Source organism: Oncorhynchus masou, unplaced genomic scaffold (genome assembly GCF_036934945.1).
Source record: "Oncorhynchus masou masou isolate Uvic2021 unplaced genomic scaffold, UVic_Omas_1.1 unplaced_scaffold_712, whole genome shotgun sequence".
Taxonomy (NCBI): domain Eukaryota; kingdom Metazoa; phylum Chordata; class Actinopteri; order Salmoniformes; family Salmonidae; genus Oncorhynchus; species Oncorhynchus masou.
This window is the reverse complement of record NW_027013587.1, coordinates 5,699-31,924: the sequence shown is the minus strand read 5'-3', so window position 1 is coordinate 31,924 and position 26,226 is coordinate 5,699. Positions and strand designations below refer to the sequence as shown.

Sequence of the window (26,226 nt, the reverse complement as noted above, 5' to 3'; positions counted from 1 at the left end):
ATTTTCCTACAGCGAGTCTGTGGGTGTATTCATTACGCGGATTTCGCTTCAAAAGCTCTCGTCTGTTGCAAAACGTTTAGCAACGGAAACCTTTCACTCCAAACGGAAAACATTTTGCAACGAAATTAAATAAATCTAGGTCCCTCCCCGTCGGCTCTGTTTGCTTCCGCGTAATGAATATACCTCTGGCAAGAAAGAAGTGAAATGAGAAGCTAGCTGTTTAGCTACCCGTCTGACTGCTCGGAAAAATGTCGACGTGTCCTATTAGCTAGCTAGCATAATCAAAACTAACTTTGGAAAAGCATCTATTCGGCAGTGATGTGATTTTCCAGCTTGGTTGCAACGGCCGTTATTCCCGAGGTAGGAAACTAAAGATGACAAATGTTGTTTTTAATACCAAACGGTAGCTAACGGTTAGCACAATTATGTGGGAGTTTGCCACTGACTAGCTAACTAGTTAGCAGCTGTGATTTGGTCAAGAATCAGCTAGCTAAAATAATGATTGTTTTTATTGAATAGCTAGCCATATGAGAACCTGTATGAACCCCTCATTCCCAGGAACAGGTTTCCCGGTCGGTATAAGTTGATCTGAGGAGTTGACAAGGACGCATTTTTGTTGCAGTGTTAATTTGAGTTACTTCTTGTTTACTAACTCATTTAGTTAGCCAAACTGCATGTCTGTCAAAACCATATCCTACTCAATTTAAGGAACCTATAAAAGTGGGCTCCTGTTATTAGCTATAAAATACATTGTCAGAACTCAAAGCCAGTTATTCTGTAATATTTGAACATTTTTCTCGTCCCAAATGGCAACCTATTCCCTAGTAATAGTGAGTGTACATATGTCGACCATGACCCAGAGGGCTATGGAGGAGTGTCTATGCTATGGACCCTGGGCTCTGGTCAAAAGTAGTCGTTGTGATATTTCTTGTATTTTTCCCCCTCCTTTTGGATTGTGTGTATTGCCCAATATTACTGCACTGTTGGCGCTAGAAAGGTGCGCATTTTGCTGCACCTGCGATAACATTGAACATCTGTGTAAAGGACCAATAAACTTTGATTTGCGGGTAATAAGTTGCCATATGGGGTCTCACGCAGTTCATAGTTTTGTCTCTCTCTCTCTTTCTGTTTGTCTCTCTCTCTCTCAATTCAATTCAAGGGGCTTTATTGGCACGGGAAACATATGTTAACAGTGCCAAAGCAAATGGAGTAGATAATTAACAATAACAGTGAACATTACACTCTCAGAAGTTCCAAAATAATAAAGACATTTCAAATATCATATTATGTAGATATACGATATAGTGTTGGAAGGAAGTGCAACTAGTGAAAGTTTTTTTTTTTTTACAACCAAATTCTGTTTCTTGCTCTTTCTCTTTCTCTCGCGCTTCTCTCTTGCGCTCTCCTCTGTCCCCCTCTCACTTATTCTTTGGTTCTCTCTTCTCCAGACCCCAGATCATCCAGCAGATGGAGGGGGGTGCCGCTGCTACCCCCGCCCCCAACCCTCTCTCCGATCTCTCCTCCCCCCTAACCCCTCCTGTGACCTGTAACCCCCCTCCCTCTCCGTACCCCCGGCCCTCTGCCAAAACCTCCATCAGCGAAGACCAGTTTGGGTGCCACTGTTGCTACGACGTCCTGGTCAACCCGACAACGTTGAACTGTGGCCACAGCTTCTGCCGCCACTGCCTGGCTCTCTGGTGGGAGTCGAGTAGGAAGACTGAGTGCCCCGAATGCAGGGAGAAGTGGGAGGGCTTCCCCAAAGTCAACATCCTGCTGAGGTAAGGTACTGGGGTGCATGAACTCAACGTACTGGTACTACTCTCTAGACCTCACCATGTTATCACCATACTTAGGTGCCGATACCACATGTATTGCAATTCTATATAGTAGATCTCCAGGAAGAAGGTTGGTCTGAACCTACAGGACAGTAGATCTCCATGAAGATGGTTGGACTGAACGTACAGGACAGTAGATCTCCAGGAAGAGGGTTGGACTGAACCCACAGGACAGTAGATCTCCAGGAAGAGGGTTGGACTGAACCTACAGGACAGTAGATCTCCAGGAAGAGGGTTGGACTGAACCCACAGGACAGTAGATCTCCAGGAAGAGGGTTGGACTGAACCTACAGGACAGTAGATCTCCAGGAAGAGGGTTGGGCTGACCTGGGCTACAGTCAGTGGTAGGCAGGGTATCAGCGTGGTAGATCAGTAGTAGTAGTGGGTTGGGCAGACCTGGGCTACAGTCAGTGGTAGGCAGGGTATCAGCGTGGTAGATCAGTAGTAGTAGTGTGTTGGGCAGACCTGGGCTACAGTCAGTGGTAGGCAGGGTATCAGCGTGGTAGATCAGTAGTAGTAGTGGGTTGGGCAGACCTGGGCTACAGTCAGTGGTAGGCAGGGTATCAGCGTGGTAGATCAGTAGTAGTAGTGGGTTAGGCAGACCTGGGCTACAGTCAGTGGTAGGCAGGGTATCAGCGTGGTAGATCAGTAGTAGTAGTGTGTTGGGCAGACCTGGGCTACAGTCAGTGGTAGGCAGGGTATCAGCGTGGTAGATCAGTAGTAGTAGTGTGTTGGGCAGACCTGGGCTACAGTCAGTGGTAGGCAGGGTATCAGCGTGGTAGATCAGTAGTAGTAGTGGGTTGGGCAGACCTGGGCTACAGTCAGTGGTAGGCAGGGTATCAGCGTGGTAGATCAGTAGTAGTAGTGGGTTGGGCAGACCTGGGCTACAGTCAGTGGTAGGCAGGGTATCAGCGTGGTAGATCAGTAGTAGTAGTGGGTTGGGCAGACCTGGGCTACAGTCAGTGGTAGGCAGGGTATCAGCGTGGTAGATCAGTAGTAGTAGTGGGTTAGGCAGACCTGGGCTACAGTCAGTGGTAGGCAGGGTATCAGCGTGGTAGATCAGTAGTAGTAGTGGGTTGGGCTGACCTGGGCTACAGTCAGTGGTAGGCAGGGTATCAGCGTGTCACCCACCACTTTGCATTGTGACACGTTTTACGTTATGTTTAACTTCAACCAATGAGGCTCCAAAGGCAGCCTTGCCATCCATGTCAACACGGACAATTTATTTGATAGACTTCTTCATCCCATTAACCTGATTTTCTCTTCTGTTCTATTGGTTTTCTTATCAACTTTCTTTACCTTTTACTCCTCCCTCTCTCTCATCCCCTCCTCTCTCATCCCCTCCTCTCTCCATCCTCTACCCCTCTCTCATCCCCTCCTCTCTCCATCCTCTACCCCTCTCATCCCCTCCTCTCTCCATCCTCTACCCCTCTCATCCTCTACCCCTCTCATCCCCTCCTCTCTCCATCCTCTACCCCTCTCATCCTCTACCCCTCTCATCCCCACCTCTCTCATCCCCACCTCTCTCATCCCCACCTCTCTCATCCCCACCTCTCTCATCCCCTCCTCTCTCCATCCTCTACCCCCCTCTCATCCCCTCCTCTCTCCATCCTCTACCCCCCTCTCATCCCCTCCTCTCTCCATCCTCTACCCCCTCTCATCCCCTCCTCTCTCCATCCTCTACCCCCCTCTCATCCCCTCCTCTCTCCATCCTCTACCTCTCTCTCATCCCCTCTCTCCATCCTCTACCCCCTCTCTCATCCCCTCCTCTCTCCATCCTCTACCCCCCCCCTCTCATCCCCTCCTCTCTCCATCCTCTACCCCTCTCTCATCCCCTCCTCTCTCCATCCTCTACCCCTCTCTCATCCCCTCCTCTCTCCATCCTCTACCCCCCTCTCATCCCCTCCTCTCTCCATCCCTCTATCCCCCCCTCTCATCCCCTCCTCTCTCCATCCTCTACCCCCCTCTCATCCCCTCCTCTCTCCATCCTCTACCCCCTCTCATCCCCTCCTCTCTCCATCCTCTACCCCCTCTCATCCCCTCCTCTCTCCATCCTCTACCCCCTCTCATCCCCTCCTCTCTCCATCCTCTACCCCCTCTCATCCCCTCCTCTCTCCATCCTCTACCCCCCTCTCATCCCCTCCTCTCTCCATCCTCTACCCCCCTCTCATCCCCTCCTCTCTCCATCCTCTACCTCTCTCTCATCCCCTCTCTCCATCCTCTACCTCTCTCTCATCCCCTCCTCTCTCCATCCTCTACCCCCCTCTCATCCCCTCCTCTCTCCATCCTCTACCCCTCTCTCATCCCCTCCTCTCTCCATCCTCTACCCCTCTCTCATCCCCTCCTCTCTCCATCCTCTACCCCCCTCTCATCCCCTCCTCTCTCCATCCTCTACCCCCCTCTCATCCCCTCCTCTCTCCATCCTCTACCCCCCTCTCATCCCCTCCTCTCTCCATCCTCTACCCCCTCTCATCCCCTCCTCTCTCCATCCTCTACCCCCTCTCATCCCCTCCTCTCTCCATCCTCTACCCCCCTCTCATCCCCTCCTCTCTCCATCCTCTACCCCCTCTCATCCCCTCCATCCTCTACCCCCTCTCATCCCCTCATCCCCTCCATCCTCTACCCCCTCTCATCCCCTCCTCTCTCCATCCTCTACCCCCTCTCATCCCCTCCTCTCTCCATCCTCTACCCCCCTCTCATCCCCTCCTCTCTCCATCCTCTACCCCCTCTCATCCCCTCCTCTCTCCATCCTCTACACCCCTCTCATCCCCTCCATCCTCTACCCCCTCTCATCCCCTCCTCTCTCCATCCTCTACACCCCTCTCATCCTCTCCATCCTCTACCCCCTCTCATCCCCTCCCTCTACCCCTCTCTCATCCCCTCTCCATCATCTACCCCTCTCTCACCCCCTCCTCTCTCCATCCTCTACCCCTCTCTCATCCCCTCCTCTCTCCATCCTCTACCCCTCTCTCATCCCCTCCTCTCTCCATCATCTACCCCTCTCTCACCCCCTCCTCTCTCCATCCTCTACCCCTCTCTCATCCCCTCCTCTCTCCATCCTCTACCCCACTCTCATCCCCTCCTCTCTCCATCCTCTACCCCCTCTCTCCCCCCCTCCTCTCTCCATCCTCTACCCCTCTCTCATCCCCTCCTCTCTCCATCCTCTACCCCTCTCTCATCCCCTCCTCTCTCCATCCTCTACCCCTCTCTCATCCCCTCTCTCATCCCCTCCTCTCTTCATTCTCATCCCCTCTCTCACCCCCTCCTCTCTCCATCCTCTACCCCTCTCTCATCCCCTCCTCTCTCCATCCTCTACCCCTCTCTCATCCCCTCCTCTCTCCATCCTCTACCCCTCTCTCATCCCCTCCTCTCTCCATCCTCTACCCCTCTCTCATCCCCTCCTCTCTCCATCCTCTACCCCTCTCTCATCCCCTCCTCTCTCCATCCTCTACCCCCCTCTCATCCCCTCCTCTCTCCATCCTCTACCCCTCTCTCATCCCCTCCTATTTTAGGAATAAGGCTTGTTTTTCTTTTGAAGCCAGAAGGAGGCTCGTATCAGCTACATTCATGTCTTTACTAGACTATGGGGATATTTTATGTATGAATGCTTCCGCTCAGTGTTTGAGATCAATTGACACTCTTTACCACGGCACTTTGTGATTTATTTTAAACTGCAAAACCCTTACCCACCACTGCACTTTGTATACCAGAGTTAGCTGGCCTTCTCCAGTCGTAGGCTCAGTCACTGGTAGACTTTATTTACTAAACCCTTACCCACCACTGCACTTTGTATACCAGGGTTAGCTGGCCTTCTCCAGTCGTAGGCTCAGTCACTGGTAGACTTTATTTACAAAACCCTTACCCACCACTGCACTTTGTATACCAGGGTTGGCTGGCCTTCTCCAGTCGTAGGCTCAGTCACTGGTAGACTTTGTTTACAAAACCCTTACCCACCACTGCACTTTGTATACCAGGGTTGGCTGGCCTTCTCCAGTCGTAGGCTCAGTCACTGGTAGACTTTATTTACAAAACCCTTACCCACCACTGCACTTTGTATACCAGGGTTGGCTGGCCTTCTCCAGTCGTAGGCTCAGTCACTGGTAGACTTTATTTACAAAACCCTTACCCACCACTGCACTTTGTATACCAGAGTTAGCTGGCCTTCTCCAGTCGTAGGCTCAGTCACTGGTAGACTTTATTTACAAAACCCTTACCCACCACTGCACTTTGTATACCAGAGTTAGCTGGCCTTCTCCAGTCGTAGGCTCAGTCACTGGTAGACTTTATTTACAAAACCCTTACCCACCACTGCATTTTGTATACCAGAGTTAGCTGGCCTTCTCCAGTCGTAGGCTCAGTCACTGGTAGACTTTATTTACAAAACCCTTACCCACCACTGCACTTTGTATACCAGGGTTAGCTGGCCTTCTCTAGTCCCTCGTAGACTCAGTCACTGGTAGACTTTATTTACAAAACCCTTACCCACCACTGCACTTTGTATACCAGGGTTGGCTGGCCTTCTCTAGTCCCTCGTAGGCTCAGTCACTGGTAGACTTTATTTACAAAACCCTTACCCACCACTGCACTTTGTATACCAGGGTTAGCTGGCCTTCTCTAGTCCCTCGTAGACTCAGTCACTGGTAGACTTTATTTACAAAACCCTTACCCACCACTGCACTTTGTATACCAGGGTTGGCTGGCCTTCTCCAGTCGTAGGCTCAGTCACTGGTAGACTTTATTTACAAAACCCTTACCCACCACTGCACTTTGTATACCAGGGTTGGCTGGCCTTCTCCAGTCGTAGACTCAGTCACTGGTAGACTTTATTTACTAAGCCATTTGGGTTTACTACCTTTTTATGTGGGCATTTTCATTCTTCAGAAATGTGGTGGGTCGTCTCTTCGTTCGCTGGACTTTATCCTGCTGACTGTTCCAAAGGTCCCAACTGAATTTGGTAAAAGGGCTTTTATGTACTCTGCACCAACGTCTTGGAACACCTTACAAAATACTTTTAAACTGGAAGAACTTGTCCCGATTGGTGTTTTTACATCACTGATGAAGGACTTTGAGGCTGATTCCCTGACCTGTCAATGTTTTTAATTTGCTGTTTTATACTCTTGTGAATTCAATGGTTTTTACTAGATTACTTGTAGTTTTTCATGTCTGTCTGTCTCGTTTTTTTTGTAATGACTTGGTGCTGCCTATCTTGGCCAGGGTGCTCTTGAAAAATAGATTTGAATCTCAATGAGCCCTTCCTGGTTATAAAGATTACATAAAAAAATTCATTAATAAATAAAATCTTGCTCATCCCCTCCTCTCTTCCTCCTCTACCCCTCTCCCTACTTTCTACCTGCCCCCTCTCTCTTTCAGAGATGCAATAGAGCGGTTGTTCTCAGAGGTGGTGGGTAGGAGGAGAGCAGAGATCCAGAGGAACCCCAAGATCTCCCAGAGCCTGCTGGCCTTTCAGAGGTACCAGACTAACACACTCAGAGCCTGCTGGCCTATTTGAGATTGCTCAACGTAGCCACCCTTTGCCTTGTTGACAGTTTTGCACACTCTTGGCATTCTCTCAACCAGCTTCATGAGGTAGTCACCTGGAAGGCATTTCAATTAACAGGTGTGCCTTGTTTAATAGTTTATTTGTGTTATTTCTTTCTTTCTTAATGCGTTTGAGACAATCAGTTGTGTTGTGACAAGGTAGGGGGGGGGGTATACAGAAGACAGCCCTATTTGGTAAATGACCAAGTCCATTTTATGGCAAGAACAGCTCAAATAAGCAAAGAGAAACAACAGTCCATCATTACTTTAAGACATGAAGGTCAGTCAATAAGGAACATTTTAAGAACTTTGAAAGTTTTCTTCAAGTGCAGTCGCAAAAACCATCAAGCGCTATGATGAAACTGTCTCTCATGAGGACCTCCACAGGAAAGGAAGACCCAGAGTTACCTCTGCTGCAGAGGATAAGTTCATTAGAGTTAACTGCACCTCAGATTGCAGCCCAAATAAATGCTTCATAGTTCAAATAACAGACACATCTCAACATCAACCGTTCAGAGGAGACTGAGTGAATCAGGCTTTCATGGTCGTTTGCTGCAAAGAAACCACTACTAAAGGACACCAATAACAAGAAGAGACTTGTCAAGAAACACAAGCAATGGACATTAGACCAGTGGATATCTGTCCTTGATGAGTCTAAATTGGAGATTTTTGGTTCCAACCACCTTGTCTTTGTGAGACGTAGAGTAGGTGAATGGATGATCTCCGCATGTATGTTTCCCACTGTGAAGCATGGAGGAGGAGGTGTGGTGGTACTTTGCTGGTGACACTGTCAGTGATTTATTTAGAATTCAAGACACACTTAACGAGCATGGCTTCTACAGCATTCTGCAGTGATACACCATCCCATCTAGTTTGCACTTAGTGGGACTATCACTTGCTTTTCAACAGGACAGTGACCCAACACACCTCCAGGCTGTGTAAGGGCTATTTGACCAAGGAGAGTGATGGAGTGCTGCATCAGATGACCTGGCCTCCATAATCACCCGACCTCAACCCAACTGAGATGGTTTGTCTGTATAACCTACTTTGTCACAACACAACTGATTGGCTCAAAATGCATCAAGAAGGAAAGAAATTCCACAAATTAACTTTTAACAAGGCACACCTGTTAATTGAAATGCATTCCAGGTGGCCTACCTCACGAGGCTGGTTGAGAGAATGCCAAGAGTGTTCAAAGCTGTCATCAAGGCAAAGGGTGGCTACTCTGAAGAATCTCAAATATAAAATATATTTGGATTTAACTTTTTTTTGGTTACTACATGATTCCATATGTGTTATTTCATAGTTTTGATTTTTTCACTGTTATTCTACAATGTAGAAAATAGTAAAAAATAAAGAAAACCCCTTGAATGATTAGGTGTGTCCAAACTGTTGACCGGTACTGTACATATAAATGTATGGTACATATACATACAGTGCCTTCGGAAAGTATTCAGACCCCTTGACTTTTTCCACATTTTGTTATGTTACAGCCTTATTCTAAAATTGATTAAATTGTTTATTTTCCCTTGTTAATTTATTATTAAAAAACTATCACATTTACATTAGTTTTCAGACCCTTTACTCAGTACTTTGTTGAAGCACCTTTGGTAGCGATTACAGCATCGAGTCTTCATGTGAATGATGGCACACCTGTATTTGGGGAGTTTCTCCCATTCTTCTCTGCAGATCCTCTCAAGCTCTGTCAGGTTGGATGGGGAGCGTCGCTGCTCCAGAGATGTTCGATCAGGTTCAAGTCCGGTCTCTGGCAGGGCCACTCAAGGACATTGAGTCTTGTCCAAAAGACACTCCTGCGTTGTCTTGGCTGTGTGCTTTAGGGTCGTTGTCCTGTTGGAAGGTGAACCTTTGCCCCAGTCTGACGACCTGCTCCAGAGCGCTCAGGATTTCGTCAAGGATCTCTCTGTACTTTGCTCCGTTCATCTTTGCCTTGATCCTGACTAGTCTCTTTGCCGCTGAAAAACAGTATAATGCTGCCACCACCATGCTTCACCATAGGGATGGTGCCAGGTTTCCTCCAGACATGATGCTTGGCATTTAGGCCAAGGAGTTGGTTTCATCAGACCAAAGAATCATGTTTCATCAGGTCTGAGAGTCTTTAGTGCCTTTTGGTAAAACGTCAAGCGATCTATCATGTGCCTTTTACGGAAGAGGGGCTTCCGTCAGGCCACTCTACCAAAAAGGCCTGATTGGTAGAGTGCTGCAGAGATGGTTGTCCTTCTGGAAGGTTCTCCATCGCCACAGAGGAACTCTGGAGCTCTGTCAGAGTGACCATCGGGTTCTTGGTTACCTCCCTGACCAAGGCCCTTCTCCCGATTGCTCAGTTTGACCTGGCGGCCAGCGCTAGGAAGACTCTTGGTGGTTCCAAACGTCCTTCATTTAAGAATGATGGAGGCCACTGTGTTCTTAGGGACCGTCAATGCTTCAGAAATGTTTTTGTTCCCTTCCCGAAATCTGTGCCTCGATGCAATCCTGTCTCTGAGCTCTACGGACAATTCCTTCGACCTCATGACTTGGTTTTTGCTCTGACATGCACTGTCAACTGTGGGACCTTACAGAGACTGGTGTGTGCCTTTCCAAGTCATGTCCAATCAATTGAATTTACCACAGGTGGACTCCTCAAGTTGTAGAAACCTGTCAAGGATGATCAATGGAAACAGGATGCACCAGTGCTCAATTTTGAGTCTCATAGCAAAGGTTCTGAATATTATTATTATTATTTATTTATTTTTAAATTTGCAAACATTTCTAAACCTATTTTAGCTTTGTCATTATGGGGTGTAGATTGATGAGGAAAATATTTTATTGAATCCTTTTTAGAATAAGGCTGTAACATAACAATGTGGGGAAAGGGGTCTGAATAGTTTCTGAATGGCCTGTAGCTACAGAAGCATGTAGACACCCCTTCAAATGAGGGGATTCGGCCTGCTGCTGACAGGTGGATATCCTAGATCAGCTCCTCTGCTTGGTAGCATGGACACCCCCGGCTGTATAAACATGTTGCTCAGGGCCCCCTCTGTAACCGGTCTGTAGCATGGACACCCCCGGCTGTATAAACATGTTGCTCAGGGCCCCCTCTGTTACCGGTCTGCTACCGGTCTGTAGCTTGTCTGTTACCGGTCTGTAGCATGTCTGTTACCGGTCTGCTACCGGTCTGTAGCTTGTCTGCTACCGGTCTGTAGCTTGTCTGTTACCGGTCTGTAGCATGTCTGTTACCGGTCTGTAGCTTGTCTGCTACCGGTCTGTAGCTTGTCTGTTACCGGTCTGTAGCATGTCTGTTACCGGTCTGTAGCATGTCTGCTACCGGTCTGTAGCTTGTCTGTTACCGGTCTGCTACCGGTCTGTTACCGGTCTGTAGCTTGTCTGTTACCGGTCTGTAGCTTGTCTGTTACCGGTCTGTAGCTTGTCTGTTACCGGTCTGTAGCTTGTCTGTTACCGGTCTGTAGCTTGTCTGTTACCGGTCTGTAGCTTGTCTGTAACCGGTCTGTAGCTTGTCTGTAACCGGTCTGTAGCTTGTCTGTTACCGGTCTGTAGCTTGTCTGTTACCGGTCTGTAGCTTGTCTGTAACCGGTCTGTAGCTTGTCTGTAACCGGTCTGTAGCTTGTCTGTTACCGGTCTGTAGCATGTCTGTTACCGGTCTGTAGCTTGTCTGTTACCGGTCTGCTACCGGTCTGTAGCTTGTCTGTTACCGGTCTGTAGCTTGTCTGTTACCGGTCTGTAGCTTGTCTGTTACCGGTCTGTAGCATGTCTGTTACCGGTCTGTAGCTTGTCTGTTACCGGTCTGTAGCTTGTCTGCTACCGGTCTGTAGCTTGTCTGCTACCGGTCTGTAGCTTGTCTGCTACCGGTCTGTAGCTTGTCTGTTACCGGTCTGTAGCTTGTCTGTTACCGGTCTGCTACCGGTCTGTTACCGGTCTGTTACCGGTCTGGAGCTTGTCTGTTACCGGTCTGGAGCTTGTCTGTTACCGGTCTGGAGCTTGTCTGTTACCGGTCTGTAGCTTGTCTGTTACCGGTCTGTAGCTTGTCTGTTACCGGTCTGTAGCATGTCTGTTACCGGTCTGTAGCATGTCTGTTACCGGTCTGTAGCTTGTCTGTTACCGGTCTGTAGCTTGTCTGTTACTGGTCTGTAGCTTGTCTGTTACCGGTCTGTAGCTTGTCTGTTACTGGTCTGTAGCTTGTCTGTTACCGGTCTGTAGCTTGTCTGTTACCGGTCTGTAGCTTGTCTGTTACCGGTCTGTAGCTTGTCTGTTACCGGTCTGTAGCTTGTCTGTTACCGGTCTGTTACCGGTCTGTTACCGGTCTGTAGCTTGTCTGTTACCGGTCTGTTACCGGTCTGTAGCTTGTCTGCTACCGGTCTGCTACCGGTCTGTTACCGGTCTGCTACCGGTCTGTTACCGGTCTGTTACCGGTCTGTTACCGGTCTGTAGCTTGTCTGCTACCGGTCTGTAGCTTGTCTGTTACCGGTCTGTAGCTTGTCTGCTACCGGTCTGTAGCTTGTCTGTTACCGGTCTGTAGCATGTCTGTTACCGGTCTGTAGCATGTCTGTTACCGGTCTGTAGCTTGTCTGTTACCGGTCTGTTACCGGTCTGTAGCTTGTCTGTTACCGGTCTGTTACCGGTCTGTAGCTTGTCTGTTACCGGTCTGTAGCTTGTCTGTTACCGGTCTGTAGCTTGTCTGTTACCGGTCTGTAGCTTGTCTGTTACCGGTCTGTAGCTTGTCTGTTACCGGTCTGTAGCTTGTCTGTTACCGGTCTGTAGCTTGTCTGTTACCGGTCTGTAGCATGTCTGTTACCGGTCTGTAGCTTGTCTGTTACCGGTCTGTAGCTTGTCTGTTACCGGTCTGTAGCTTGTCTGCTACCGGTCTGTAGCTTGTCTGTTACCGGTCTGTAGCATGTCTGTTACCGGTCTGTAGCTTGTCTGTTACCGGTCTGTAGCTTGTCTGTTACCGGTCTGTAGCTTGTCTGTTACCGGTCTGTAGCTTGTCTGTTACCGGTCTGTAGCTTGTCTGTTACTGGTCTGTAGCTTGTCTGTTACCGGTCTGTAGCTTGTCTGTTACCGGTCTGTAGCTTGTCTGTTACCGGTCTGTAGCTTGTCTGTTACCGGTCTGTAGCTTGTCTGTTACCGGTCTGTAGCTTGTCTGTTACCGGTCTGTAGCTTGTCTGTTACCGGTCTGTTGCTTGTCTGTTACCGGTCTGTTGCTTGTCTGTTACCGGTCTGTAGCTTGTCTGTTACCGGTCTGTAGCTTGTCTGTTACCGGTCTGCTACCGATCTGTAGCTTGTCTGTTACCGGTCTGTAGCATGTCTGTTACCGGTCTGTAGCTTGTCTGTTACCGGTCTGTAGCTTGTCTGTTACCGGTCTGTAGCTTGTCTGTAACCTGCCTAACCTGTCTGTCTGTGTCTCCTGTCTGTCTGTGTGTCTCCTGTCTGTCTGTGTGTCTCCTGTCTGTCTGTGTGTCTCCTGTCTGTCTGTGTCTCCTGTCTGTCTGTGTGTCTCCTGTCTGTCTGTGTGTCGCCTGTCTGTCTGTGTGTCGCCTGTCTGTCTGTGTGTCTCCTGTCTGTCTGTGTGTCGTCTGTCTGTCTGTGTCGTCTGTGTGTCTCCTGTCTGTCTGTCTGTGTGTCTCCTGTCTGTCTGTCTGTGTGTCTCCTGTCTGTCTGTGTGTCTCCTGTGTGTCTGTGTGTCTCCTGTCTGTCTGTGTGTCTCCTGTCTGTCTGTCTGTGTGTCTCCTGTCTGTCTGTGTGTCTCCTGTGTGTCTGTCTGTGTGTCTCCTGTCTGTCTGTGTGTCTCCTGTCTGTAGGTATGGTGATCAGGCAGCCAGAGGAATCCCCAAGACCAGTCCTGGTAGAGGAGCAGGAGGGTTCTTCTCTGGAGTTCTCACTGCACTCACCTGTGTCGCGGTAAGAGACAGGGAGGGGCTTTGATGGGGAGAGGTCAACGGGAAGGAGTCAGCGAGGGGGGCCTGGGGAGAGGTCAACGGGAAGGAGTCAGCGAGGGGGACCTGGGGTGAGGTCAACGGGAAGGAGTCAGCGAGGGGGACCTGGGGAGAGGTCAACGGGAAGGAGTCAGCGAGGGGGGCCTGGGGAGAGGTCAACGGGAAGGAGTCAGAGAGGGGGGCCTGGGGAGAGGTCAACGGGAAGGAGTCAGCGAGGGGGGCCTGGGGAGAGGTCAACGGGAAGGAGTCAGAGAGGGGGGCCTGGGGAGAGGTCAACGGGAAGGAGTCAGCGAGGGGGACCTGGGGAGAGGTCAACGGGAAGGAGTCAGCGAGGGGGACCTGGGGAGAGGTCAGCGGGAAGGAGTCAGCCAGGAATGATTATAGTGTGTGTGGGGGACAGGAATGATTGTAGAGTGTGTGTGGGGGACAGGAATGATTGTAGTGTGTGTGGGGGACAGGAATGATTGTAGTGTGTGTGTGGGGGGGGACAGGAATGATTGTAGTGTGTGTGGGGGGACAGGCATGATTGTAGTGTGGGGGGGACAGGAATGATTGTAGTGTGTGTGTGGGGGACAGGAATGATTGTAGTGTGTGTGTGGGGGACAGGAATGATTGTAGTGTGTGTGTGGGGGGGACAGGAATGATTGTAGTGTGTGTGTGTGTGGGGGACAGGAATGATTGTAGTGTGTGTGTGGGGGGGGGGACAGGAAATATTGTAGTGTGTGGGGGGGGACAGGAAATGATTGTAGTGTGTGGGGGGGGACAGGAATGATTGTAGTGTGTGTGGGGGGACAGGAATGATTGTAGTGTGTGTGTGGGGGACAGGAATGATTGTAGTGTGTGTGTGGGGGGGACAGGAATGATTGTAGTGTGTGTGTGTGTGGGGGACAGGAATGATTGTAGTGTGTGTGTGGGGGACAGGAATGATTGTAGTGTGTGTGTCAGCTTACTTTTCTGTATGTGTTGCAGAAAGGGTCACAGTGTGTCGTGGTGGGTTTGGGGGGGGTGTGTTGAAGGGTCACAGTGTGTGTGGTTTTGTCTATTTGTTTTGTCCATGTGGCAGTAAGAGAGCAACGTCTGTGTATATCTTTCCGCGTGGCAGTCCTGTCTGTCTGTCTGTCTGTCTCGTCTGTCTGTCTCGTCTGTCTGTCTGTCTCATCTGTCTGTCTCACCTCTATGCCCCTCTCAATTCTCTCCTATCTGTGTGTCTTTCCTACCCGTCTCACTTCTCTCCTATCTGTGTGTCTCTCCTACCCGTCTCACTTCTCTCCTACCTGTGTTTCTCTCCTACCTGTCTCACTTCTCTCCTACCTGTCTCACTTCTCTCCTACCTGTGTTTCTCTCCTACCTGTCTCACTTCTCTCCTACCTGTGTTTCTCTCCTACCTGTCTCACTTCGCTCCTACCTGTGTCTCTCCTACCTGTCTCACTTCTCTCCTACCTGTGTGTCTCTCCTACCTGTCTCACTTCTCTCCTATCTGTGTGTCTCTCCTACCTGTCTCACTTCTCTCCTACCCGTCTCACTTCTCTCCTATCTGTGTGTCTCTCCAACCTGTCTCACTTCTCTCCTATCTGTGTGTCTCTCCTACCTGTCTCACTTCTCACCTATCTGTGTGTCTCTCCGACCTGTCTCACTTCTCTCGTATCTGTGTGTCTCTCGTATCTGTGTGTCTCTCGTATCTGTGTGTCTCTCCTACCTGTCTCACTTCTCTCCTATCTGTGTGTCTCTCCTACCAGGTGATGCTTCTGGTGTACCACTGGTCCAGTGGAGATGGGGTTCATGACCTCTTGGTCAGTAAGCCTGTGTCAAAATGGACGCCGGAGGAGGTTCTGTTCTGGTTGGAACACCTTGGGGCTTGGACCTCTGTCTATAAAGAACCCTTCCTGCAGGAGAACGTTAACGGACGGTGAGGAATGTCTGCCTCTCTATGTCTGCCTCTCTCTCTGTCTGCCTCTGTCTCTCTCTCTCTCTCTCTGTCTGCTCTCTCTCTCTCTGTCTGCCTCTCTCTCTCTCTCTCTGTCTGCCTCTCTCTCTCTCTCTCTCTGTCTGCCTCTCTCTCTCTCTCTCTCTGTCTCTCTGTCTCTCTCTGTCTGCCTCTCTCTCTCTGTCTGCCTCTCTCTCTCTCTCTGTCTGCCTCTCTCTCTCTCTCTGTCTGCCTCTCTCTCTCTCTCTGTCTGCCTCTCTCTCTCTGTCTGCCTCTGGTCTGTCTCTCTCTCTCTCTCTGTCTGCCTCTCTCTGTCTCTCTGTCTGTCTGTCTGTCTGTCTTTCATGGTCAGGTTATTGTTGATGTTAGGTAGTGATGAGTTACCATGTAGAACTACAGTTATGTCCTGGTTCTTTAATGGTTTTACTGATATATCTCTCAGGTTATTGTTGATGCTCGTCTGATGAGGAGCTGACCAGAGCTCCCTATAACATAGACAACCAGGCCCATAGGAGAGCGATGATGGCTGAACTGAAGAGGATGAGCTGGGGGTCGAGCCACCTCAGAACCTCTGGGAGTACAAGGTGACAGAACCCAGAAATTTTATTATATATCAACTTAGAAACTGCCTGGGTCGAGACCTCAGAACCTCTGGGAGTACAAGGTGACAGAACCCAGAAATACCACTTATTATATATCAACTTAGAAACTGCCTGGGTCGAGCCATCAGAACCTCTGGGAGTACAAGGTGACAGAACCCAGAAATACCACTTATTATATATCAACTTAGAAACTGTCTGGGTCGAGCCACCTCAGAACCTCTGGGAGTACAAGGTGACAGAACCCAGAAATACCACTTATTATATATCAACTTAGAAACTGCCTGGGTCGAGCCACCTCAGAACCTCTGGGAGTACAAGGTGACAGAACCCAGAAATACCACTTATTATATATCAACTTAGAAACTGCCTGGGTCGAGCCACCTCAGAACCTCTGGGAGTACAAGGTGACAGAACCCAGAAATACCACTTATTATATATCAACTTAGAAACTGCCTGGGTCGAGCCACCTCAGAACCTCTGGGAGTACAAGGTGACAGAACCCAGAAATACCACTTATTATATATCAACTTAGAAACTGTCTGGGTCGAACCACCTCAGAACCTCTGGGAGTTGAGGGGCAAAACGACAGATTTTCACCTTGTCAGCTCGGGGGATCCAATCTTGCAACCTTACAGTTAACTAGTCCAACGCAATAACGGCCTGCCTGTTACGCGAATGCAGTAAGCCAAGGTAAGTTGCTAGCTAGCATTAAACTTATCTTATATAGAATCAGTCATAATCACTAGTTAACTACACATGGTTGATGATATTACTAGATATTATCTAGCGTGTCCTGCGTTGCATATAATCTGACTGAGCATACAAGTATCTCACTAGGCATACAAGTATCTGACTAGCCATACAAGTATCTAAGTATCTGACTAGCCATACAAGTATCTGACTGAGCATACAAGTATCTGACTAGGCATACAAGTATCTGACTAGGCATACAAGTATCTAAGTATCTGACTAGGCATACAAGTATCTAAGTATCTGACTGAGCATACAAGTATCTAAGTATCTGACTGAGCATACAAGTATCTAAGTATCTGACTGAGCATACAAGTATCTAAGTATCTGACTGAGCATACAAGTATCTAAGTATCTGACTGGGCATACAAGTATCTGACTAGGCATACAAGTATCTAAGTATCTGACTAGCCATACAAGTATCTAAGTATCTGACTAGCCATACAAGTATCTAAGTATCTGACTGAGCATACAAGTATCTAAGTATCTGACTGAGCATACAAGTATCTAAGTATCTGACTAGGCATACAAGTATCTAAGTATCTGACTGAGCATACAAGTATCTAAGTATCTGACTAGGCATACAAGTATCTAAGTATCTGACTAGGCATACAAGTATCTAAGTATCTGACTAGGCATACAAGTATCTAAGTATCTGACTGAGCATACAAGTATCTGACTGAGCATACAAGTATCTAAGTATCTGACTAGGCATACAAGTATCTAAGTATCTGACTAGGCATACAAGTATCTAAGTATCTGACTAGGCATACAAGTATCTAAGTATCTGACTGAGCATACAAGTATCTAAGTATCTGACTGAGCATACAAGTATCTAAGTATCTGACTAGGCATACAAGTATCTAAGTATCTGACTGAGCATACAAGTATCTAAGTATCTGACTAGGCATACAAGTATCTAAGTATCTGACTGAGCATACAAGTATCTAAGTATCTGACTGAGCATACAAGTATCTAAGTATCTGACTGAGCATACAAGTATCTAAGTATCTGACTGAGCATACAAGTATCTAAGTATCTGACTAGGCATACAAGTATCTGACTGAGCATACAAGTATCTAAGTATCTGACTGAGCATACAAGTATCTGAGTATCTGACTGAGCATACAAGTATCTGACTAGGCATACAAGTATCTAAGTATCTGACTGAGCATACAAGTATCTAAGTATCTGACTGAGCATACAAGTATCTGAGTATCTGACTGAGCATACAAGTATCTGACTAGGCATACAAGTATCTAAGTATCTGACTGAGCATACAAGTATCTAAGTATCTGACTGAGCATACAAGTATCTAAGTATCTGACTGAGCATACAAGTATCTAAGTATCTGACTGAGCATACAAGTATCTAAGTATCTGACTGAGCATACAAGTATCTGACTGAGCATACAAGTATCTAAGTATCTGACTGGGCATACAAGTATCTAAGTATCTGACTGAGCATACAAGTATCTAAGTATCTGACTGAGCATACAAGTATCTGACTAGGCATACAAGTATCTAAGTATCTGACTAGGCATACAAGTATCTAAGTATCTGACTAGGCATACAAGTATCTAAGTATCTGACTGAGCATACAAGTATCTAAGTATCTGACTGGGCATACAAGTATCTAAGTATCTGACTGAGCATACAAGTATCTAAGTATCTGACTGAGCATACAAGTATCTAAGTATCTGACTAGGCATACAAGTATCTAAGTATCTGACTGAGCATACAAGTATCTAAGTAGCTGACTGAGCATACAAGTATCTAAGTATCTGACTAGGCATACAAGTATCTAAGTATCTGACTGAGCATACAAGTATCTAAGTATCTGACTGAGCATACAAGTATCTAAGTATCTGACTGAGCATACAAGTATCTAAGTATCTGACTAGGCATACAAGTATCTAAGTATCTGACTGAGCATACAAGTATCTAAGTATCTGACTGGGCATACAAGTATCTAAGTATCTGACTGAGCGGTGGTAGGCAGAAGCAGGCGCGTAAACATTCATTCAAACAGCACGTTCTTGCGTTTTGCCAGCAGCTCTTCGTTGTGTGTCAAGCATTGCGCTGTTTATGACTTCAAGCCTATCAACTCCTGAGATGAGGCTCGTGTAACTGAAGTGAAATGGCTAGCTAGTTAGCGCGCGCTAATTGTCGTTGTGTTGCTAGTTCGAGCCCAGGGAGGAGCGAGGAGAGGGACGGAAGCTATGCTGTTACACTGGCAATACTAAAGTACCTATAAGAACATCCAATAGTCAAAGGTTAATGAAATACAAATGGTATAGAGAGAAATAGTCCTATAATAACTACAACCTAAAACTTCTTACCTGGGAATATTGAAGACTCATGTTAAAAAGAACCACCAGCTTTCATATGTTCTCATGTTCTGAGCAAGGAACTTAAACGTTAGCTTTCTTAAGTAATAAATACTTTACTCTGGTTGAAGTAAGCCCGTTAAGATATGCTGTGTGCATCATTTGATAAGTCATTTAGGGTTTAATGATGGTTTGAACTGTCTCTCTCCCTCTGTCTACCCCTCTCCTCTCTCCCTCTGTCTACCCCTCTCCTCTCTCCCTCTGTCTACCCCTCTCCTCTCTCCCTCTGTCTACCCCTCTCCCCTCTCCCTCTGTCTACCTCTTTCCTCTCTCCCTCTGTCTACCTCTTTCCTCTCTCCCTCTGTCTACCTCTCTCCCTCTGTCTACCTCTCTCCCTCTGTCTACCTCTCTCCCTCTGTCTACCTCTCTCCCTCTGTCTACCTCTCTCCCTCTGTCTACCTCTCTACCTCTCTCCTCTCTCCCTCTGTCTACCTCTCTCCCTCTGTCTACCTCTCTCCTCTCTCCCTCTGTCTACCGCTCTCCCTCTCTCCTCTCTCCTCTCTCCCTCTGTCTACCGCTCTCCTCTCTCCCTCTGTCTACCTCTCTCCCTCTGTCTACCTCTCTCCCTCTGTCTACCTCTCTCCCTCTGTCTACCTCTCTCCCTCTGTCTACCGCTCTCCTCTCTCCCTCTGTCTCCCTCTCTCCTCTCTCCCTCTGTCTACCTCTCTCCCTCTCTTCTCTCTCCCTCTGTCTACCCCTCTCCTCTCTCCCACCGTCTCTCAACCCCCCACCAGGCTGTGAATGCAGGTAAATCTCTGTTCCTGCTCTACGCTTTGAAGAGTTCTCCTCGCCTCACCATCCTCTACCTCTACCTCTTCGACTACTCCGAAACTTTCCTCCCCTTCCTGCACACCTGCTGTCCCGCCCTCTCACGCACCAGCGAGCCAATGGAGGACAGCCTCCCCTCAACCACCAGGTACCATTGACGGCTCAACTAGTCATGTACTGTAGATGTAGTCTGGTCATAGGATTGTATTTACTGATAAATAAACTAGGCGTGTCTGGGTACGACTGTAGATGTAGTCTGGTCATAGACAGACATATGTAGTCTGGTCAGACAACTAGATGTAGACTACTGTAGATGTAGTCTGGTCATAGACAACTAGATGTAGACTACTGTAGATGTAGTCTGTCATCTAGATAGACAACTAGACAACTAGACGTAGACTACTGTAGATGTAGTCTGGTCATAGACAACTAGATGTAGACTACTGTAGAGATGTAGTCTGGTCATAGACAACTAGATGTAGACTACTGTAGATGTAGTCTGGTCATAGACTACTGTAGATGTAGTCTGGTCATAGACGTAGACTACTGTAGATGTAGTCTGGTCATAGACAACTAGATGTAGACTACTGTAGATGTAGTCTGGTCATAGACAACTAGATGTAGACTACTGTAGATGTAGTCTGGTCTGTAGATGGTCATAGACAACTGTAGATGTAGTCTGGTCATAGACAACTAGAGACTACTGTAGATGTAGTCTGGTCATAGACAACTAGATGTAGACTACTGTAGATGTAGTCTGGTCATAGACAACTAGACGTAGACTACTGTAGATGTAGTCTGGTCATAGACAACTACGTAGATGTAGACTACTGTAGATGTAGTCTGGTCATAGACAACTAGATGTAGACTACTGTAGATGTAGTCTGGTCATAGACAACTAGACGTAGACTACTGTAGATGTAGACTCTGTAGATGTAGTCATAGACAACTGGTCATAGACAACTAGACTAGATGTAGACTACTGTAGATGTAGTCTGGTCATAGACAACTAGACGTAGACTACTGTAGATGTAGTCTGGTCATAGACAACTAGACGTAGACTACTGTAGATGTAGTCTGGTCATAGACAACTAGATGTAGACTACTGTAGATGTAGTCTGGTCATAGACAACTAGATGTAGACTACTGTAGATGTAGTCTGGTCATAGACAACAACTAGAGTCTGGTCATAGACAACTAGAGACTACTGTAGATGTAGTCAGTATGGCTGGTCATAGACAACTAGATGTAGACTACTGTAGATGTAGTCTGGTCATAGACAACTAGATGTAGACTACTGTAGATGTAGTCTGGTCATAGACAACTAGACTGTAGAGACTACTGTAGATGTAGTCTGGTCATAGACAACTAGACGTAGACTACTGTAGATGTAGTCTGGTCATAGACAACTAGACGTAGACTACTGTAGATGTAGTCTGGTCATAGACAACTAGACGTAGACTACTGGTAGACTAGACGTAGTAGTATGTAGTCTGGTCATAGACAACTAGACGTAGACTACTGTAGATGTAGTCTGGATGACAACTAGATGTAGACTACTGTAGATGTAGTCTGGTCATAGACAACTAGACGTAGAGACTACTGTAGATGTAGTATCTGGTCATAGACAACTAGATGTAGACTACTGTAGATGTAGTCTGGTCATAGACAACTAGATGTAGACTACTGTAGATGTAGTCTGGTCATAGACAACTAGACGTAGACTACTGTAGATGTAGTCTGGTCATAGACAACTAGATGTAGACTACTGTAGATGTAGTCTGGTCATAGACAACTAGATGTAGACTACTGTAGATGTAGTCTGGTCATAGACAACTAGACGTAGACTACTGTAGATGTAGTCTGGTCATAGACAACTAGACGTAGACTACTGTAGATGTAGTCTGGTCATAGACAACTAGATGTAGACTACTGTAGATGTAGTCTGGTCATAGACAACTAGACGTAGACTACTGTAGATGTAGTCTGGTCATAGACAACTAGATGTAGACTACTGTAGATGTAGTCTGGTCATAGACAACTAGATGTAGACTACTGTAGATGTAGTCTGGTCATAGACAACTAGACGTAGACTACTGTAGATGTAGTCTGGTCATAGACAACTAGATGTAGACTACTGTAGATGTAGTCTGGTCATAGACAACTAGACGTAGACTACTGTAGATGTAGTCTGGTCATAGACAACTAGACGTAGACTACTGTAGATGTAGTCTGGTCATAGACAACTAGACGTAGACTACTGTAGATGTAGTCTGGTCATAGACAACTAGATGTAGACTACTGTAGATGTAGTCTGGTCATAGACAACTAGACGTAGACTACTGTAGATGTAGTCTGGTCATAGACAACTAGATGTAGACTACTGTAGATGTAGTCTGGTCATAGACAACTAGATGTAGACTACTGTAGATGTAGATGTAGTACTGTAGATGTAGGTCATAGACAACATAGACGTAGACTACTGTAGATGTAGTCTGGTCATAGACAACTAGACGTAGACTACTGTAGATGTAGTCAGTCTGGTCATAGACAACTAGATGTAGACTACTGTAGATGTAGTCTGGTCATAGACAACTAGACGTAGACTACTGTAGATGTAGTCTGGTCATAGACAACTAGATGTAGACTACTGTAGATGTAGTCTGGTCATAGACAACTAGATGTAGACTACTGTAGATGTAGTCTGGTCATAGACAACTAGACGTAGACTACTGTAGATGTAGTAGTATGGCTGGTCAATAGACACTACTGTAGATGTAGTCTGGTCATAGTAGACTACTGTAGATGTAGTCATGTAGTCTGGTCATAGACAACTAGACGTAGACTACTGTAGATGTAGTCTGGTCATAGACAACTAGATGTAGACTACTGTAGATGTAGTCTGGTCATAGACAACTAGACTACTGTAGACTACTGGTAGATGTAGTCTGTATGTAGTCTGGTCATAGACAACTAGATGTAGACTACTGTAGATGTAGTCTGGTCATAGACAACTAGACGTAGACTACTGTAGATGTACCGTAGAGACTACTGTAGATGTAGTCAGGTCATAGACAACTAGACGTAGACTACTGTAGATGTAGTCTGGTCATAGACAACTAGACGTAGACTACTGTAGATGTAGTCTGGTCATAGACAACTAGATGTAGACTACTGTAGATGTAGTCAGGTCATACTGACGTAGATATTGTTATATCTGGTCCCCCCAACCCCCTGCTCTCCCCCCCTCCGACCCCCCTAGACTCTCTCTCTCTGCCCACCCCCTCTCTCTCTCCGCCCACCCCCCTCTCTCTCTCCGCCCCCCCTCTCTCTCTCTCTCTCTCCACCCCCTCTCTCTCTCTCCCCCCCCCCTCTCTCTCTCCGCCCCCTCTCTCTCTGCCCCCCCTCTCTCTCTCTGCCCCCCCTCTCTCCCCCCTCCCTCCGCCCCCCTCTCTCTCCACCCCCCCGCCCCCCTCTCTCTCTCCCCCCACTCCCCTCTCTCCCTCCCCCCCACCCCCCTCTCTCTCTCTCCCCCCACCCCCTCTCTCTCTCTCCCCCCCCCCCTCTCTCTCTCTCCCCCCCCCCCCCTCTCTCTCTCTCCCCCCACCCCTCTCTCTCTCCCTCCAGGGGCACCCCAGCTGGCGCCAGTGGGCGGAGTTCCTAGTTAAGTACCTCCTCCTTCCGTACCAGCTGATCGCTGAGTTTGCCTGGGATTGGCTGTCGGTTCACTACTGGACGTCACGGTTCATCATCGTCAACGCCATGCTGCTGTCTGTGCTGGAGGGCTGTGTCCTGTGGAGGCTCTATAACCGAGCTGAGATCAGGTACCGCGTTTCTCTCTGTCCGTCTCACTGTCTCCGACGAGCCCCTTTCTTTCGTTCTCTCTAATCCTCTCGCATACTTTACCCTGAATTATCCACCCCTCTTTCTGTCCCTCTCTCACACTCATCCCTTCCTCTCTACTTATCTCATCCCTCACTGCCTCTCTCCTCATCCCTTCCTCTCTACTTAGCTCATCCCTCACTACCCCTCTCTCCCCTCATCCTCTCTCCTCTCTCCCCCTCATCTCATCTCTTCCTCTCATCTCTCTCCCCTCATCTCATCCCCTCTCCCCTCATCTCATCCCTTACCTCTCCTCTCCTCATCTCATCCCTCACAACCTCTCTCTCTCTCCCCTCATCTCATCCCTCACTACCCTCTCTCTCTCCCCTCATCTCATCCCTCACTACCTCTCTCTCCTCATCTCATCTCCTCCTCATCTCATCCCTCACTACCCTCTCTCTCTCTCCTCATCTCATCTCATCCCTCATCTCATCCCTCACTACCTCTCTCCTCTCTCATCTCATCCCTCATCTCATCCCTCACTATCCCTCTCTCTCTCTCTCCTCATCTCATCCCTCACTACCCTCTCTCTCATCTCATCCCTCATCTCATCCCTCATCTCATCCCTCACTACCTCTCTCTCTCCCCTCATCTCATCTCATCCCTCACTACCTCTCTCTCTCATCTCATCCCTCACTATCTCTCTCTCTCCCTCTCATCCCTCACTACCTCTCTCTCTCCCCTCATCTCATCCCTCATCATCTCATCCCTCACTACTCATCTCATCTCTCTCCCCTCATCTCATCCCTCACTACCTCTCTCTCTCCCTCTCCTCATCCCTCACTACCTCTCTCTCTCCCCTCATCTCATCCCTCACTACCTCTCTCTCTCCCCTCATCTCATCCCTCCCTCACTACCCCCTCTCTCTCCCCTCATCTCATCTCACCCCTCTCTCTCCCTCATCTCATCCCTCACTACCTCTCTCTCCCCTCATCTCATCCCTCACCCCTCACTACACTACCTCTCTCTCCCCTCATCTCATCCCTCACTACCTCTCTCTCTCCCTCATCTCATCCCTCATCCCTCATCTCATCCCTCACTACCTCTCTCCCCTCATCTCATCCCTCACTACCTCTCTCTCTCCTCATCTCATCCCTCACTACCTCTCTCTCTCCCTCATCTCATCCCTCACTACCTCTCTCTCCCCTCATCTCATCCCTCACTACCTCTCTCTCTCCCCTCATCTCATCCCTCATCCCTCACTACCTCTCTCTCTCCCCTCATCTCATCCCTCACTACCTCTCTCTCCCCCCTCATCTCATCCCTCATCTCATCCCTCACTACCCCTCTCTCTCCCCATCTCATCTCATCCCTCTCTCTCTCCCTCATCTCACCTACCTCTCTCTCTCCCATCTCATCTCATCCCTCACTCATCCCTCACCTCTCTCTCCCCTCATCTCATCCCTCACTACCTCTCTCTCTCCCCTCATCTCATCCCTCACTACTCTCTCTCTCCCCTCATCTCATCCCTCACTACCTCTCTCTCTCCCCTCATCTCATCCCTCACTACCTCTCTCTCTCCCCTCATCTCATCCCTCACTACCTCTCTCTCTCTCATCTCTCCCCTCACCCTCATCCCTCTCTCATCCCTCACTACCTCTCCCTCATCTCATCCCTCACTACCTCTCTCTCCCCTCATCTCATCCCTCACTAACTCTCTCTCCCCTCATCTCATCCCTCACACTCTCTCTCTCATCTCATCCCTCACCTCTCTCTCTCCCCTCATCTCATCCCTCACCTCTCTCTCCCTCATCTCATCCCTCACTACCTCTCCACCTCTCCCTCATCTCATCCCTCACTACCCTCTCTCCCCTGATCTCTCCCTCACCTCTCTCTCTCCCCCTCATCTCATCCCTCACTACCCCTCTCTCTCTCATCCCTCACTACTCTCTCCTCATCTCATCCCTCACTGCATCTCATCCCTCACTACCTCTCTCTCCCCTCATCTCATCCCTCACTACCTCTCTCTCTCTCCCCTCATCTCATCCCTCACTACCTCTCTCTCTCCCCTCATCTCATCCCTCACTACCTCTCTCCTCCCTCATCTCATCCCTCTACCTCTCTCTCCCCTCATCTCATCCCTCACTACCTCTCTCTCCTCCCTCATCTCATCCCTCACTACCTCTCTCTCCTCCCCTCACCACCCCCCCTCTCTCTCCCTCACTACCTCTCCACCAGTCTGTGTAATGTAGTGAAGTCTCCTCTCTCTCCACCATCTCTGCATAGTTAGTTGTGTAATGTAGTGAAGTCTCCCTCTCTCCACCATCTCTGCATAGTTAGTTGTGTAATGTAGTGAAGTCTCCCTCCTCTCCACCATCTCTGCATAGTTAGTTGTGTAATGTAATGAAGTCTCCTCTCTCTCCTCCAGGAGTCTCCCTCAGAAGATGTGGGGTCACCTGTGGAGGATGTCCTCCCAGGGTTTTGCCTTCGCCCTGTTCTGGCCGGTGATCCCTCAGTTTGTGTGTAACTGTCTGTTCTACTGGGCTCTGTATTTCAACCCCATCATCAACATAGACCTGGTGGTGCAGCAGCTGATGCACCCGGACACACAAGGGCCGTGAAGGACTGGCCGGCTCCCTACGTAGTGCACTAC

At 48.3% G+C, this 26,226-nt stretch overlaps 1 pseudogene; it reads left to right on the top strand.

The window, feature by feature from the left end:
• The first annotated feature begins 27 nt into the window (after positions 1-27).
• LOC135537119 (bifunctional apoptosis regulator-like) lies at positions 28-26,226 on the top strand (annotated as a pseudogene).